An 18273-nucleotide genomic window follows, 5' to 3' on the forward strand; every position below is an offset into this window, starting at 1 on the left:
GCCTGGGTAAACCCCAGCTAGTGAAACCAAGGGGACACCTAAACTGACCCTCTAGTGTCACCTGCTTTTAGTTGACTTTAAAAACCACTAATTTTGGAAGTCACTAGCTGAGCAATATATTATTCATCTCTCACCAGGAGTGCTATAGTTGACACCTCTGACATGTGGGTCATGAAGGTAACATAGATTAGGTTATTTTACAGGGACTTGAAAGCCACTGACTTTTCACTTGGGTTTGCACAAGTGTTCGATGCGTGACCTTTTGATGGCAGAAGGCTGAAAACTCCGCCTTGGAATCATGTGTCATCATTTTGGTAACACTAGTCCCGTGAAGAGCGATAAACATTTGACTGCGCTTGTGCAGACCCTGATTGCTTCACCTCCAAAAACCTTTCTTTGCACCTAAAACATCCTCCTTCCTTACTCCATGGATATCCCCAAATCCTACCGGTCAGGAGGCAGTTTGATATGTGGGGTTCGCCCTCTGCATTCAGTTGCTTGTGAATAAACTCTGTTTGCAAAACAGAGTTGCAAACGCATTGATGGCATGCTGTGTGGGGACTGGGTGGTGGCGGGGGTGATGCAAACAAACTTGGCCTGATTTGGCATCACAAGGGGACAACCATTATTCTGTCGCGCACTGCTCCCAACCAGAGCGTCATCTGGAGGACATAGCCACCTCTTTCCCTTTCCATGCCTGGGACATCCCGACCCTCCATCATGGAAGCAGAAACAGCCAGAAATAGGCGTGCACACGGATTAGGCTCAGCAAGCACTTGCTCCTGTCCTGCCCGTTGAGTCAGGAGTCAGGGAACCGAAGCGGGCGCAGTGGACATCCCTTCCTAGTGGGTCTCGACAGTGACCCAGCTCCTGTGAGCTCCCCAGCAGTGGTGGCTGAGGTGGAGCCAACGTCCAGTGCTTGACGGTACCGGCGGTCAAAACTGTGGCATCTGGCGCCCCCTGCTGGCAGCTGCCGTGCATTCGTGAAGTGATTTTGTCTGTGTTGTTTCTTGCTTAATTCTGAGCCTGGGTTCTCCAGCCCTTCTGTGGACTCTGAGCGCTAACCAACCAACAAATATTCTGCTTAAAGTCAGAACTCAGTTCTGTTTCTAGCAACGGTTGATCCTGACAGATACAGAAATTTGTACCAGGATTATTTTCAGGCCACAGTCTCTCAGGCAGCTGGAGGACTGGGAATCTGAGATTGGTTATAGGGGCCATACTGGGGCTGAAGGAAGTGAAAACACGAAAGACTTGGGGAAGTTTTGCTGGCCTAGTGTGAAGTGGTGGCTAAAACTGTGGACTGAGTTCTCTCTTGTGGTGGACAGGAGCAACGGTCATTGAAGGCAACATTTGAACTCCCTGGGGGGGTGATACTACAGGACAGTATGAAGGACATGAGGAATCCAAGGAGTGAAGGATGGGATGTTTGAGCCCTAAAGTGGCAGGAAACAGAGTAAAAGAATAAACTCAAAACCTGAAATTATTAGCCGCATGCGTTAGCACACACCTTTAATCCAGCAACTTGGGAGGCTGAGGCAGGAGGATTACAAGTTTGAGGGCAGCCTCAGTAACTTAGCGAGACTGTAAGCAATTTAGCAAGACCCTATTTCAAAATAAAAATTAAAAAGATCTGGGATTGTGGCTTAGTGGTAGATTGCCCTAGCTTCAAAATATATATGAAATTATCTATTCAAACTACAATCTGAAAATCAGGCCTTTTCTATGACAGTGCAGAGATAATATGTCTTTTGCAGTTGCAAGTATGAAACAGATGAGAAACTCTACAAATTCCTACTTATTAAAATATAATAACAAAAATTAGGTTTTGTAATCTAAGTACCCAAATCTAATAAATCTAATAACAAAATGTGATCTAGACTTTTGAAGGCCACAGCTGAGTTGGGATGACGCATGGCATTTTTGCCAGAAGTAGTGGTTGAGAGGTGACCCCAGCGAGCCATTAAGATGATGACTTCTGAGTTCTCGAGGAGTTCCCGTTGAGTTCCGGTTGAGCTCTCGCAGGGATTCCTGAAGAGTTCGCCTTGGTTGATGAAGCTCCGGTGGTGGGAGTTCCAGTTGGTGTGTGGTGTGTTCCTGGAGGAGCTGCGTGGGTGGCGTTCGGGAGAGTTCCTGGGGAGTGTGCTAGTGGAGTTTGGAAATAAAGTTTGTTCCTGCTTGAGTGGCTCGTGATTTGTGCCCACCCAGACTGTGGCACTAGACATGTGATCTGGAGTGGCTCTGAGAAAGACCTCCTGGGTGAACAGGACATTGGACAGAGGTAGAGTTTCTGTTGGCAGAGAGGGGGCACACATCATTAGGACAGGGACAGTGTCAAATTCTTTTCTCTGTCCCTCATGCTTGGTAGAAAGAAGGTAATCAATATACAATAGATCAATGGATAAATGGGCAAAGACATAAAGAGTGGCAGCCGACATATTTGAGGGTCACTGAGACCATGCTGGTGGGAAAAAAAAACGCTTATGAAGATGATTGAGGGGTTGGGTAGATGGGTAAATTGCAATCAGATTCCTAAGATTTCCTCAGTGCAGTGAATGTCCCCCACCACCCAGTGAATGAGGAATATTCCATGACGTCTTTTCCCTCACTGCCTTTGTTCTCCGGCTGCCCCATTTCTATAGGTCAGTAGCTCTCAATCTCCTTGCCAGTCGTTCTCAAGATAATTTTTTATGTATAAAACAAAATATACTCGATACAGAGGAAGCCAATTAAACGGTAACCAGGTCTTTCCATGAAACTCTGGACTGATGGGCTCTTTGCAGAGGGGTCCCCAAATTACAAAATGACATACTATTCTAAAATGACCAAGGAATTATTGAATAAGGAGATAATTTGTGGCAACGAAACTCTCTTGGCATGGGGCATCCTCTGATTGCACTTGAGGTTGATTCCACATGCAGGAGAATCTTTGTTGGTGGCACTTTGTTGGGTGGGTAGGGAGTGACCCACATTTGGTTTTCTGGACCCCTCTATCCTCTTGGTGTGCCCAGTCAAGCCCATGGTCTACTTTCATATTACTTGCCTCGTCAGACCCTTGTGACCCTCCCCTGTCAGCAATCTCACACCCAACTGGTTAGGAGCATTCTTTTTTTTTTTTTTGGGGGGGGGGCGTACCAGGGATTGAACCCAAGGGCACTGGGCCATGAGCCACATCCCCAGCCCTATTTTGTATTTAATTTGTTTTTCTGTAGTTGTAGATGGACAGGATGCCTTTATTTTATTTGTTTATTTTTATGAGGTGCTGAGGATCAAACCCCATGCCTCATGCAAGCTAGGCAAGTGCAGTACCACTGAGCCACAGTCCCAGCCCTATTTCCTATTTTGTAAGAGACAGGGTCTCAGTGAGTTGCTTAGCACCTCACCATTGCTGAGACTGGCTTTGAACTCGCGATCCTCCTGTATCAGCCTCCAGAGCCGCTGGGATTACAGGTGTGCGGCACTATGCCTGCAGGAGCAATCTTTTGACCTCCTCTTGGAAAGCTGTCCCACCCCCATTTTATTTTATTATTATTTTGTCCCTTTTTAATTGGTACATCATAGTTGTATATAATGGTGGGATTTGTTACTTATTTGTATGTTCACAATACAAAACCATAATTTGGCCAATATCACTCCTCAGCATTTCCCCAACCTTTCTCCTCCCTCCCCTGTCCCTTTCCTTTCCTCTACTTTACTTATCTCCCTTTGATTTTCATGAGATCTTCACCCCTCTCCCAACTCCTACCACCTTTCTTTTCTTTCTCCTCTGTAGCTTCCACTAGGAGAGAAAACATACAACCCTTGACCTCCCTAGTTTGGCTTATTTTACTTAACATAATGTTCTCAAGTTCCATCCATTTTCCTGCAAATGATAGAATTTTATTTTCTTTATGGCTGAATAAAACTCCATTGTGTGGCTGGGGGTTGTGGTTCAGAGGTAAAGCGCTTGCCTAGCATGTGTGAGGCACTGGGTTCCATTCTTAGCACCACATAAAAATAAAATACACCACATAAAAATAAAATAAAGTGTCCCCCCTCCTCCTCCCATCTACAACTAAAAATAAATTAATAAAAAAAACTTCATTGTGTATATATGCCACATTTTCTTTGTCCATTCATCTATTGATGGACATTTAGGCTGATTCCATAGTTCGGCTATTGTGAGTTGTGTTACTATAAACATGGGTGTGCATGTATCATAAGGAGTGGTATAGCTGGGTCATATGGTGTTTCCATGCCTAGTCTTTTAAGGAACTTCCACACCAATTTCCACCCCAATGCCACCACAGCGTAAAAGTGCTGCTTCTCCTTGTCCTCTCTAGCATTTATTATTATTTGCGTCCTTGAGGACTTGGCAAGCTGTCTAAACTGTCACACCTCCTTTGTAATCCGATTCCCTCCAGGAAGTTTTCTCTGGGTTTCTGAATGGTTCTGTGTCCCCCCCACCCTCCTCCCAGACACTTGGTCTTCTGAGGTTTCCTCCTCCTTTGCCACTTTGTCCCTCTCTCCTGTTATAAGTGGGGCTGGATTTCACATTCCCATCTCCTTAGCCCTGGCCTGTTTGGTTCCCTCAATGATCTGAAATTTTCATTCTGTTATGTGCTGTCCTTTATTTGTTCAAAGTATCAGGAGTTGCTTTGAAATATCACTGGCTGGGTTATTTCCTTCTGAGGTCTTTGTTTTTCTTTCCTAAGTAAATTGAATAGCCCTGCCAAAGGCAGCATTTATACACACTGCCCATCTGATAACTGTGTAAGAAAAAAGTACTAATATGAACAAGAAGTAGAAAGATCCTGGGGCTTATCTGGGCCAACTTCTCGCTGAAACAACTTGGAATAAGGACAGAATCAGAACCTAGGCCCATTCTCTTGGTCTCAGGAGTCAGCTGACAATGTCTTTCTCAATTCCCAGGCTTATGCTTAAATTGGAGCTTTTGTGAATGCTCTCAGTGGGTTCAGTAGGATTCTGAAAGACACCGTTCTAAGCCTCTAAGCCTGCCTCTTTCCACAGGGTCATCTACCCTTGTAGGTTCCCTCCTTCAAGGTTCCTTGGTCCGTGTCTTCCTCCATGCTGATGAGTAGAACACACAAAAAAATCAAGAACAAACAAACAAACAAACAGTGAACCCTTAGTCCAGTGGCAGGAGATCTCTGAGCAGCTCCTCAGGACGCTCCTGCTCTAGGCAGGCCTCAGCTTGCTTCCCTTAGATGATTTCTCCCTCCGGCTTCTGCTTGGGGTCCAAGGCTTCTGGGTCCAAGAGGACTCAGGCTGGGATTTTTTTTTGTTGTTGAATTTTCTGTTTTCTCCTACTTTCTATTTCTCTTGCTTTTTTTTTTTTTATTGTAGTCTCTGTTACATTTCCTAAACTATATATTTTTAACCCTTTTACTATAGAGTTTTAAAAACTCCGCTGTCATATGTTTAATTTCTAAGAGCATTCTCTAAATTTTAGTTGGTCTTTTTTTTTCTTTTCTTTCTCTTTTGGCAGTACTGAGGATTGAATCTAGGACCTCATGCATGCTAGGCAAGAACTCCACCCCTGAGCCACATCCCCAGCCCTTAGTCTTTTAAAATTGTGTTCTCCCTGACTGAGCTTTGTTTCTGGCTACTTAGCTATTTTTTTTTCCCTCCACTGTAAGGTCTATACTTTCTTGTCCGAGGCCTATTTCTGATGTCTGTTAATCCTCAGGTGTCTGCTCATGTTTAGAGTGAGGAGGGGAAGCAGAAAAGAGCTGCTTTGGGGATTTAAGTGTATGCAGGAGCTTGACTTAATAATCAATTTTAGCTGCTTGCTCATTTAGGAGGGGATCTTCAGTGTCTTTATCTTTAGGTCTTCTCCATTGGGGTTGATAAAATTCCCCAGAGAAAAACAGGACATATCAGGACACAGAATAACCCACTGCTGGCTTAATTCTGACTCTAGCCCATGTTTCTTTCTTTTTCTTTTTTTTGGTGCTGGGAATTGAACCCAGGGCCTTATGCATGCAAGGAAAGCACTCTAGCAACTGAGCTACACCCCCAGCCCTGGCTTCAGGGCCTGATGGACCACCTGGGGTTTTCCAGGGCCAGCAAGGAGGGAAGACCATCCTGTTCCTTAACCTTCCCATTGTCTGTGACTTCATTCATCTCAAAAGCCTGGCTAGGGACTTTGGTGTGCTTCTTTCTCTCCTGTCACAGAGCTGGGGTTGGTGTGGATGGTGGTCTTTACCACTGTCCCTCCCACCCTCATGCTTTAGATCCAAAGCAGCACTTGAAGTTCTGATAATTCTGATAATAACCTAAGAGTGGAGGGGGAAAAAATAGGAAGGGGCCCCCAATACACAAAATAGCCTATAACCCTGAACTTGTCCTGTGTTCCATGTCTATCAGAGTTATCAAAGATCAGTGTGGACCACTTGGATGCAATCCTGCTCCAATCAACAAGAACAGTCAATTCACAAACTGCACCTCACCCCTCTGGACAACTGATCACTCAGTACACAAATAGATGTGGGAGGGACAGGGGAGGGGGATGCTGATGGCAGGGAGAGGCATCTGCCATGGACCTTGGGGTCTGTATTCTTGTTGGGCCTGTCAAGAATGCAGGGCCCTATTAGACCAGAGACCCTGCACCTAATAGAAGAAAAAATAGGCCCAAATCCACATCATGTCGGCTTAGGACCTGACTTTCTTAACAAATCTCCTAAAGCACAAGAAGTAAAATCAAGAATCAACAAATGGGATGGAATCAAACTAAAAAGCTTCGTCACAGTAAAGGAAACAATCAAGAATGTGAAGAGAGAGCCTACAGAATGGGAGAGAATCTTTGCCACCTGCACCTCAGAGCATTAATCTCTAGGATATATAAAAAACTTAAAAAAGTTAAAAATCAACAAAACAAATAACCCAGTTACTAACTGGGCAAAGGAACTAAACAGGAACTTCACAGAAGAAGAAATATGATTGGTCAACAAATATATGAAAACATGTTCAACATCTCTAACAATTAGAGAAATGCAAAATAAAACTACACTGAGATTTCATCTTACTCCAATCTGAATGGCAATTATCAAGAATACAAATAACAATAAATGTTGGCAAGGATGTGGGGAAAAAGGTCTACTCATACATTGCTGGTGGAACTGCGAATTGGTGCAACCACTGTGGAAAGCAGTATGGATATTCTTTAGAAAACTTGGAATGGAACCACCATTTGACCCAGTTATCTCACTCCTCGGTTTATACTCAAAGGACTTAAAATCAACATACTACAGTGTCACAGCCACATTAATGTTTATAGCAGCTTGATTTACAATAGCTAAACTATGGAACCAGCCTACATGCCCTTCAATAGATGAACAGATAATGAAAATGTGGTATATATACACAATGGAATACTATTCACCAATAAAGAGAAATGAAATTATGGCATTTGCAGGCAAATGGATGGAACTGAAAACTTTCATGCTAGGTAAAATAAGCCAACCCCTCAAAACCAAAGGCTGAGTGTTCTCTCTGATATCAGGATGCTAACTCACAATAAGGGGGTGGTAGGGAAAAATAGAGAATTTTGGATTAGTCAAAGGGGAATGAAGGTAAGGGAGGGGGAATGGGAATAAGAAAGAGAGTAGAATGGATCAGACATACCTCTCCTATGTGCAAATACGATTATACAACCAATGTAATTCTACATCATGTACAACCAGAAGAATGAGAAGTTACAGTTCATATATGTATAATATATCAAAATACATTCTACTGACCTGTATAACGAATAAGAACAAATTAAAAAAAGAATGCAAAGCCCTGTCTAATCTTCCTCTAGGCCATTTCTCAGGGTGTGTTTGCAGTGAGGTACTGACCCACTTTGGAAAAAGAGCAGGTTTGCTTTTAGTTCACTACAATGGCATGCGTTCCTCAGGGTCGGTGTTCCTTGCCCACAACCAAGTCCACCTGGGCTGCTCAGAGTCACCATCTGTTACTTACGGGCACAGAGGACTCTCACCAGCAGATGCTTATGCTGCTGGCTGCTCCCTGATCTGCTGTCTCCCACGCAGGCTCTACCCGTCTTCCGCCAGCATCCAGAAAACCGCAACGGACTAATCCATTGGTTTGCAAATAGGGTTAAATTCTACACCTGGGCAAGCACCTGTCCCAGGGGAGGATCTCACCTCCTCTCCTGGCTGCATTGGGGTTCCAGCTCTGTATGCTGATTCAACCAACCCACCGGAGATGTGGGATGGGGTTAGGAGCCAGGGTTAGAATTGGGTTGGAGCAACAACAGCCGCTAGCTTGAGCGTGCTTGCACTGTTTCCAGAAATCCGGTTCACCACTTGGCGGGGCTAAAAGTCAGAACGATCCGGCCTGAAACTATGCTGGGGACTCCTGAAACTTTGCTGGGGACTCCAGAGCCAAATTTAATCCCTTGATGATTGAGCCAGAGCCAAGGAGCAACGATATAAAAGTGGTCGCTAGGTGACGGCCGATCACCGCGGGACCGGGACGGACGGGTCTCCCGTGGCTCGGGTCTTGGATTTCCAGTCCGGCTCGACGCTTGACGCTCGACGCTCGACGCGGTGCCTCGACTCTTGCCCTTTGGATCCTGGAGGTGGGAGATTGGTGGCATCAACACTGGGTGACCGCAGAAGCCTCCGGGGGTGATGGTGTGCAGGACTTACACATTCTGATTTCATGCCTTGCCTTAGATAAACCTTGGGCAAGTTGCAGAACCTTTCCCAGCCCGGCATCTTCAGCTGTGCCCAACGGTGCTCAAGCTCGGTTTTTGCTTTCGGATCTGGATCATACCTGTTCACAGCCTGTGTGTCTACAGAGCATCATCGCGCTGTCCCCTGCTCCCCCAGCCGGGTCTCAGAGGTCCGGGGTCCCCAGTGCGTAGAGTCTGAGAGCGCAGCTGGGCTCTGAGCCACAGGAAGAAGGAGCGGCTCCCTAATCCTGCACCTCGCTTACCCCTTGGGTCCCTGAAGCGGCTCTTGTTAGAAAATGGGTCTTTCAGAATCTCTGTGGGATTGATCTTCAAGCCTACAGTTTAACTTCCAGGGAACTGGGCTTCATCTAAGGGTTCATCAGCTAGTATAGTGATTGCAAAGGTTTTCTCCCTAATGATTGCAAAGGACTTCTCCTCTATCCTGCTTTTTTATCATCCATGTCCTGATTCTTTTCTTTTGGTACTGGGAAATGAACTCGGGGCACTCAACCACTGAGCCACATCCCTAGCTAGCCCCCCCCCCTTTTTTTTTTTTTGGTATTTTATTTAGAGACAGAGTTTCACTGAGTTGCTCAGCGCCTTGCCCTTGCTGAGGCTGGCTTTGAACTTGAAATCCTCCTGCCTCAGCCTCCTGAGCCACTGGGATTACAGGCATGCACCACCTCGCCCAGCCGTGTCCTGATTATTGATGTCTATCTCCTCCATCCATTTTCAACAATTTATCATCCCTTTCCCCTTCCTGAACTCCCACTTTCTGGGATCAGTGCAACCCTTATTAGGACTTCAATCTCCTTCTGGTTATTTGAAATCCTCTTAACTAGGATTTTACCTGATAGAGTGAGAATTATTAGCAAATTCACATTTCACAGAGAAGCAGTGCTTGGCCTTGACTCTCACCTCTACCACTATCTGCTAAGTTTGTGACCTTAAGAAAATGACTTAATTTCTCTGTTTCAATTTCCTCATCACTAAAAAAGGACATTATAATAATAGTGTTATCCTGGAGGTTTTATTTGGGGGGAGGGGAATGAGAATTCAGTGGTCCATAATACTTACTCAATAAATGCCATCTACTAGAAATACCTAGTGTGCATCTCTTCTGTTCCTCATGACTTCTGCCCACAAGTTTTCTGTTCCAATGTCTCCTGGGATCCTCTCTGTTTTAGTCATCTCTATTTAGAAAATAGTCCAGGCTTTTTTTCCCCTAATTTTTCTTTCTGAAGTCAGAGTCTCTAAATTCTGTGCATATCTACTGTTGCCTTTGGTGCTTCTCCTCCTCCTCCTCCTCCTCCTCCTCCTTCTTGTACTGGGGATTGAACTCAGGGACACTCGACCACTGAGCCACATCCCCAGCCCTATTTTGTATTTTATTTAGAGACAGAGTCTCACTGAGTTGCTTAGCGCCTGGCATTTGCTGAGGCTGGCTTTGAACTTGCGATTCTCCTGTCTCAACCTCCCAAGCCACTGGGATTATAGGCATGGGCCACGGCGCCTGGCACCTTTGATTCTTTTTGTTTCAGAAAAAAATCCAGTCCCAGGGTATAAGAACCAGCTGTCAAATACAAAAGATGTGAGACTGAAGAAGGAGGTAGACAGTGGATTGCACACAGTGCAATTTATTGGGGACTTCTGAGCAGAGCTTGTTTTGGGCAGTGTGAGACAGGTAGACCCCTGTACCCAAAGGCAGGAGAAGGGATTTATATGCTAAGCTAGTCAAAGATGGGCAATCAGAATGTACCTGACCTTTCTCAAAAGCTCTTAACATGGGCTGGGGTTGGGGCTCAGTGGCACAGCGCTTGCCTAGCACATGTGAGGCACTGGGTTTGACCCTCAGCACCACAGACAAAAATAAATAAAATAACGTTGTCATGTCCATCTACAACTAAAAACATTTTTTTAAAAAAAGTTATTAACATGTCCAAGGTCAGTTTAGAACAAGAGGCCAGAACAAGGGGCCAGAACACAATGTTTGACTGACTATCTCAGTAGCTTTGTTTGTTCTATAAGGTTGGGGTGTGTGCCAGGGTCACCTGGTGGGCAAGATGGTGGTTACAATAAAAAAAACTATTGTCATGTCAAGTGGGATCTCTACATCTGTTTGAGGCTCTGATAGTTTCTTCCTGCCAACACTCTTTTTCACCCCCACTTGGGAGCTGCCCCATGAGCTTGTAAAATCCACAAACCTCAATCCACTGACCTTCTCTGTCTTTGGAAGAGTTTTTTTTTAATATTTTTCAAATTCACTGTGAAAAATTCCTTCATGGTTTTCTGGACTTAGTTATCTTCCTATCCCCCATTCTCACCAGCTGGGTTTGGGGTCCCAGGGGCTCAGCCTTCTGCCTTTATTACCATATAGAAAGAAGGCCTGGCTGTTGTGGGTGGACAGTGGTCTGAAACTTAGGGAAGCTTTCACAGAGCCAGGACTGTCTGGTGTTGTCACAGATTAAGGACCTGTGAAAGCGGAGAGAACTTTGAGATGTGGGGTCAGCTGGGGAGTCCCACTACTGGGCAGAAGGGAACGGTCTGGTCATTGAGGTCAACAGCTGCCTATTCCTTTCCGGCATTCAGCTTTTTCCTCCTGTTGACCTCCCAGCACTGAAGGAGGCAGACAGAGGATTGCCTTTAGGCCAGAAAATGTGTGAAGGTGAACTTACTAGAAAATTTGGGTAATGAGCCAGAAGGGATCAGCATGGAATAAAACCAAAATTCTTCCTCTGCACCCTGGTTCTTTGAGTTGAACTTGTTGTTAAATTGAATCTTTGCTACGGTGGTGACAAATGCTGACTATTTGTAAATATTGCACATTTAAAACCTGCACATTCTTAAGCAATCATCTGAATATAGTTTTATTTCCCTCCAGATTTCCTTGTGATGGTTGGCCCTGGACTAGATTGGATCTCTTCTCTTTATGTCCTGCCGTGTCCCAGGTATTTAGTTCTGTGGGGAGCTGTTTTCTTGCTGTTTCTGATGATTTTCTTCTGCTGACCCCTCCTAGAGCCTTCTTCCAACGGGAAAGAGGGAGGGGAGGGAAGGAGAGAAGAAAGATCCCTCTTCCCTTTGTTCTTGGGGGTGCAGAGATACTGAACTGCTGTCCTTCTTTCCACTCCCTTCCTTTGGGTGTGCTTGCTCTCTGGGTACCCGGCGGCTCCAGATCCTGGCACACATCATCAACATATGGCCGTGGGAGGAGGCTGGTCTCATCTGGTGGGAAGAGAAGGGACAAGGAGGGCATTGTTGGTAGAATAAAGAAGTGGAATGAGAACTCCTTCTAACCCTGGGGGATTCTTTTTTGGCACCAATTCTCAGAAAGTTATTGTGAAAGAGAAGTTTGTCTTGGTGCTTTAGGGTATTGACAGCAGCTTAGAAATCATTAGGCAGAACCTCCTGCCCCCAATCCCAGGACCAACCTTGGCCTCCTCCCCTGATACCCACACTGACCCAGACTATGGACATTTATAAATGGAGCCATTGAGGAATCAGGAGAATTTCATGCAACTTTGAAAAATGTCCCTGTGCACTGGGCCCTGTCCATCTCCCCACTTTCTGCCCCCATTGTAGACATTTAGATAAGGACTTTGGTCACTCTGGCTGGACCATCTGTATAGCACTGAATGGTGGGGGTCATAGCTCTCAGTTTCCAAGAATAGGATTCCAAGCCTTGAGCAGAAATGTGCTGACCACACCTGACTCAGTGACTCCTCCCTGAGAAGCTGTTTAGCGGAGGGAGAGAATACGGCTCCAGACTCCAGAACCATCGTTGGTTCTGACCCTGCCTCTTCCACTTACCATCTTACTGGCCTTTGCAGGTGAGCTCCACCTCTCCATACCTTTGTTTCCTCATTCAACTATAACATAATGATGCCATTAATACCTGCTTTCTAGGATCATAATGAGGGTCGAATTGTAACAGGAACTTAGAATGGCTTTGCTCAACGCAGTGACTCTTAGGCCTGAAGGTACCCTGTGGGTAGCAAAAGTGCAGGATAAAGCTTGGTATCTCTGACTTCATTTTGTATCTGTCTCCTTGATCACCTTAAACTTTGGGTCAGGTTCCCACTCAGTTCTGCACATAAGTATGCTAATCATTTAAGGAGTGTTTATATAGAAATTAATAATACAATGCTGGGCATGGTGGCACACATCTGTAATCCCAGTGGCTTTGGAGGTTGAGGCAGGAGGATTATGAGTTCAAAGCCAGCCTCAGCAATTTAGCAAAGTGCTAAGCAACTCAGTGAGATCCTGTCTTTAAATAAAATACAAAATAGGATGGGGATGTGGCTCAGTGGTTGAGAGCCCCTGAATTCAATATTCAGTACCCCCTCCCCCCAAAATTCCCAAATAATACAGATTTCTATTTTTATTCTTTTGGCACCAGGGATTGTACTCAGGGGGTACTTAACCATTGAGCTACATCTCTAACGGTTTTTGTATTTTATTTAGAGACAGGGTCTCACTGAGTTGTTTAGGGCCTCACTAAGTTGCTGAGACTGTCTTTGAACTTGTGATCCTCCTGTCTCAGCCTCCTCAGCTGCTGGGATCACAGGTATGTGCCACCATGCTTGGCTATAATACAGGTTTATTAGACTTGGATTTACCCATGCTACCTCATGTCTCTTGATGTGTGAGCTCAAATTTTCAGGGAAGTTTGTAGCATCCTGTTTCAGGTCCCTGGAGTGGTGCCTGGAAGTCTTGGGTCCTTGACCTTCATCTCCAGGAGCAATCATCTCACAGAAACTGAATTGCCCCTTCCAGGATCATAGGTAAACATCCTGAGTAACAAGTGGAAATTGCCCCCTCAGATGTTAAGGAGTTCTCTGAAGCCACCTTACAGAAAGAGAACTTGGAGAAATGATCAGCCAGACCACAGTTTGACCAAGACTACCTAGTTATGCAGACCTCTCGCCTTGCCTTAATTCTTCCTCTATTTAAACCTAAAGCTCCTGTTGGCATCCCAAAGACAGGGCTGTGATGCTAGGTCTCCCTTGGTCTTCCCAATATGGTCATATAGATTAAAGTTTTCTTTCTTGTTTTTCACTATGATTTTTTCTACTTTTTTTTTTTTTTTTTTTGTAGTGAGTGTCTGGACCTGGCCTCATGCCTCTGGCCTAGGATTCTGGTTACAAAATGAGTTAGAATTGGACAAATGCTTAGAAAAGTATCACATTTTATCGAGTCTTCTTTTTTGCTCTTTCCTGGAGGAGTTTTGTTATAATAGACCGCTTCAGTAGGCAGTGTTCACTCTCTGAGTGGGACTAAATGTTTGGATTCAGATCTCTGATAGACCGTTGGAGAGGTATTTGGAAACAGGGACTAGGAATTCAGTCACCTGCTGGTGGCTGAGCCATGTGGGAAGACTCATAGTGTGTTGAGCTTGCCTTCATGCCCTGATTTTAATGAGAGAGAGGAGTTTTAAATGCTCTCTGCCCTCCTCCAGTCTGTGCCCACTCTTTGCCCTTGCATGACTTTATAGAAGAATGAGGACAATGATCTAGTGCTATATGTGCTCTAGGAGTCCAGAAGACGCTCAGTCCTGAGTCAGCTGTAGGGGAGGAGGAAAGACCCCAGGGTTAAGTCAGGAGATTTGCTGTGCAAATTTGGGAAGGACACTTCACTTCTCTGGGTCTTATATTTCTCTCTCCCTCTCTTTCCTTCTTTGCCTTTTATAGTGCAAAAGAACACACATAGAGGAAGCTATATAAAATTTAAATCTATCACTTAGCAAGTAAGTGTAATGCAAACACTTGTGTAAACAGGGCTCAGATTGAGGAACAGAACATGTTAAAGGAAAAAAAAATCAATGACACTTGTTAAAGCACTGTAAAGAAGATTTCATTCAAGATGGGGCACTATTGCAATAGGTCCATATGATAGAAATTTTGCTGTGGGGAAGAGAAATTGAGAACTTCAAATGCAGTATAAGCCAATGATTATTCATAGCTAAGAGGCAAGGTGGGGGTGAATGGATGGAAAATGACTAAGAGGAGACAGCAAATATTTCCTAAACCCACCTAAAGGAGTCTCGCTGAAGGCCTTGGAGATCTGTCATCTGTGCAGATTACTTGCTCAAATCCCAACTTTTCAACTCTTGAATAAGTCACTCTATATTCTTCATTTCTCTTCTCTGTAAAAGGAGATAACCTTACATCATAGGGGTGCTATGAGGGGTGATTGAACACCCACACAGCACTTAGAATATCCATTATTTTATTTTGCATTACTAGGGATATAACTCAGAAACATTCCACTCCTGAGCTCCACTTCCAGCCCTTTTTATTTATTTGAGACAGAGTCTCACTCAGTTGACCAGGCTGCCCTTGAACTTGTTAACCTCCTGCCTTCACCTTCCAAGTGGCTTGATGAATATCCATTATTTTAAAGCTCCAAATTACATTAGTGAAACTGGGTATTACATAGAAACACTTGGGATTTCAAGATGCAATGCTTAGGAAGTTCAACATCATATATTGCAAAGTGACTTGCTGGTCTGAGATGCAATGTTTCGAAAACAAGAGCAAAAGACAACAACAAATATTAATGTTATGTCATTCTTAGGCCCTACACCCATGTCTAAGTTGCATGAAATGGTGTGATTGTCTGAAATTAGCGGGAGAGGGAATTGGCTTTGGAGAGTGGATATTCTTTGGAGAGGTGTTTTATGAGTTTTCCAAAGATGAAGGGAGAAAATGCTATCCTTCAAATCTCAAGTCTAATTTGTCTACTGATTCCTGCCAGATAAATAAAAAATGTGAGTGTTATGGTGTACATACGGGATGTCCAAGAAAGCTCATGTGTGAGACAATGCAAGAATTTTCAGAGATGAAATGATTAGGTTATAAGAGGTGTAACCTAATTGGTGGATTAATCCACTGATATGGATTAACTGAGCAGTGACTTCAGGCAGGTAGGCTGTAGCTAGAGGAAGTGGTCACGAGGGGCATGCTTTTGGGGTTTATATTTTGACCCTGGTGAGTAGAGCTCTGTCTGCTTCCTGGTTTTCCTGTCCTGAGCTGCTTTCCTCTGCCATGCTCTTGTGTTATGATGTTCTGCTTCACCTTCAACCCAAAGCTATGGAGTCAGCTGACCATGGACTGAACCTCTGAAACCATGAACCAAAATAAACTTTTCCTCCTCAAAGTTGCTCTCTTCAGGTGTGTTTTTGTCACAGTGACTAAAAGCTGACTAAGACACTAAAACATAGGAGAACAAGCAGGTGAATGGAAGGTGATGTGGCCCCATTGGAATTGGCCTTCTGCCCAGGTAAAAGAGTGTGATACCAGTAATTTTGCTAATAATTTTATCCCAGACAAACTGAAAGTCAGGCATAAAATTAATAGAAAAATAATTTGAATATGTGAACTCAGAAAATTTTATTCCCATGGCCCTTCTTAAAAAAAAAGTTAGAGCATAAACTTCAGCTAATCATAACATAAGGGACTGGTTGTCAAATAATATAGTAGAAATCAGAGAAAATGGGAAGATAATGGTTGCAGTAGAGAATATAGTATACATTTTGTCAAAAATTTGTTATAACTATAACAACTGCATGGGAGAAGGAGAGGGGAGATGATGGGTGAGGTAACGCTTGTAAATCAAGGAGTGAAATGTAAGCAAACACTACAGTTGAATCGGGAGTAAAGAAGATGAGATCATTACTTAGAGAGACTGTTTACAGAAAGAGAAGGTATTCTGTGAAGTTCAGGTTAGAAGATACCTAGTGGATGAAATACAGATCTCCTAAAAATGCCTGGCATGGTGCTGCATGCCTGTAATTGCAGTGACTTAGGATCGCAAGTTCAAGGACAGCCTCAGCAATTTAGTGAGGCCTTAAGCAACTTAGGGAACCCTGTTTCAAAATAATAATAATTAAAAAGGGCTGGGGATGTGGCTCAGTGGTTAAATGCCTCTGGGTTTAATTTTCTGTAAGAAAAAAAAAGCAAGAAAAAATACAGACCTTTAAAATTTTCAGAAAAGACATACTCGAAACAATGAACACATAGACCACATGGTAAAGGAGTTTCAAAAACTATAAAAATGGGACAAATACAATAAAATAATGAAAAGCCTTGTCAAATAAAAGGAAAATGTATTCATATTGGATACCCAAAGCAAAACTCAGCAGCCTTGGGTTCAACATAAAAAGTGTCTCAAAAAGGTAGAAAATTAGGACCAGGGATGTAGCTCAGCATTAGAGCACTTGCCTGGCTGGTATGAGACCCTAGGTTTAATTCCCAGCACTGGAAGCACGTGCATGTGCACACGCTCACTCGATACACAAAAGTTTTACCAAGCAGAAGAAAAATCACAATTAAGTGGGTGTTAGGCTCATAATATCAAACTAAATTGTACTAAATAAGGTAAAGAAGAGTACTTTATAAAGGTGCAATTTATAATGAATAGATTTATTGTAACTATAGGGATTCTGACAGTAGAAATGTATAGGGAAGCGTTCCCCTGATGAGCAAACTCCGCAGAGGTGGGGGTAACAGGCACCCTGTTTCCTACCCTTAGAATTCTCTGCAATCTCTCTTAGGATATAGTAATATAGGTAATATAAGAACAATGTCTAGCTGGTATAGCAATGCCCTGAGAAGCCTCTATGTAAGAGCCTCATCAAGCCTCGACCTTGATTGCTGGCATATGGCTCCTGGGAATAAAGGGACTTGCTTGCTTGATAACTACAATGTTTCACCAAGCTCCAGTGCTCCTGGAGCTGCCCACTTAACAGTAACTTCAGACCATGGACTTTCTTGAGAACTGCAGAAAGCTCCTAACATTGCATATTTTGTAACTCTGAGATGTAACTGCAAAATAAGCAACCTTACTGATACTCTAGACAATAATGTGGTTATGGTACTAATGACCTAATGTAAACATGACTGTTAGGACAAGGAGCCAATCTGCCACCTTCCCTGCCTTTGCACCTTGTCTCTGTCTCATATTATTATTTTTTTTACAACAAGAACACTTTATAAAGTATGCAACTTACAATGAATAGATTTATTGTAATGATGCAAAAAAGTAACAACATATATTATATGTATATAATATATATGCAGGAGATAGAGAGATAGGAGTATATTAATAAAAGAAGACTGGTAATTTAGTCTTGTTTTGTCCAACTGGAATTTTTTGTCCAATTTTTTGTCCAACTGGAATTGTTTTGTCCAATCTTCTGTTTTTCCTACTATCTTTGTTCAGAGGTCAATTATTGAAGGAAAAGCTATAAAATATTTGTTTCCTGTTGGTTTTATGTATTTCCTGTTGATTTTATGTATACTTGTGTACATCTGTGTATTATATGTTGTATCTACATATATTAGGTACATGGTATCAAAATCTGTTTATAGATAAATGAGTACTCATAAATTTAATAAAAATATCAAATAATTTTTAGTTTACATGACTTAAACGTTTTAAAAAAGGTTCAATTTAAATTGGTTAAACATGGGGGCTGAGGCTGTAGCTCAGTGGCAGAGCACTTGCCTAGCATTTGTGAGGCACTGAGTTTGATCCTTAGCACCACACAAAAATAAACAAATAAAGGTATTCTGTCCATCTACAATTACAAA

This window comes from Callospermophilus lateralis, chromosome 19 (genome assembly GCF_048772815.1).
Source record: "Callospermophilus lateralis isolate mCalLat2 chromosome 19, mCalLat2.hap1, whole genome shotgun sequence".
In the NCBI taxonomy this organism is placed as follows: domain Eukaryota; kingdom Metazoa; phylum Chordata; class Mammalia; order Rodentia; family Sciuridae; genus Callospermophilus; species Callospermophilus lateralis.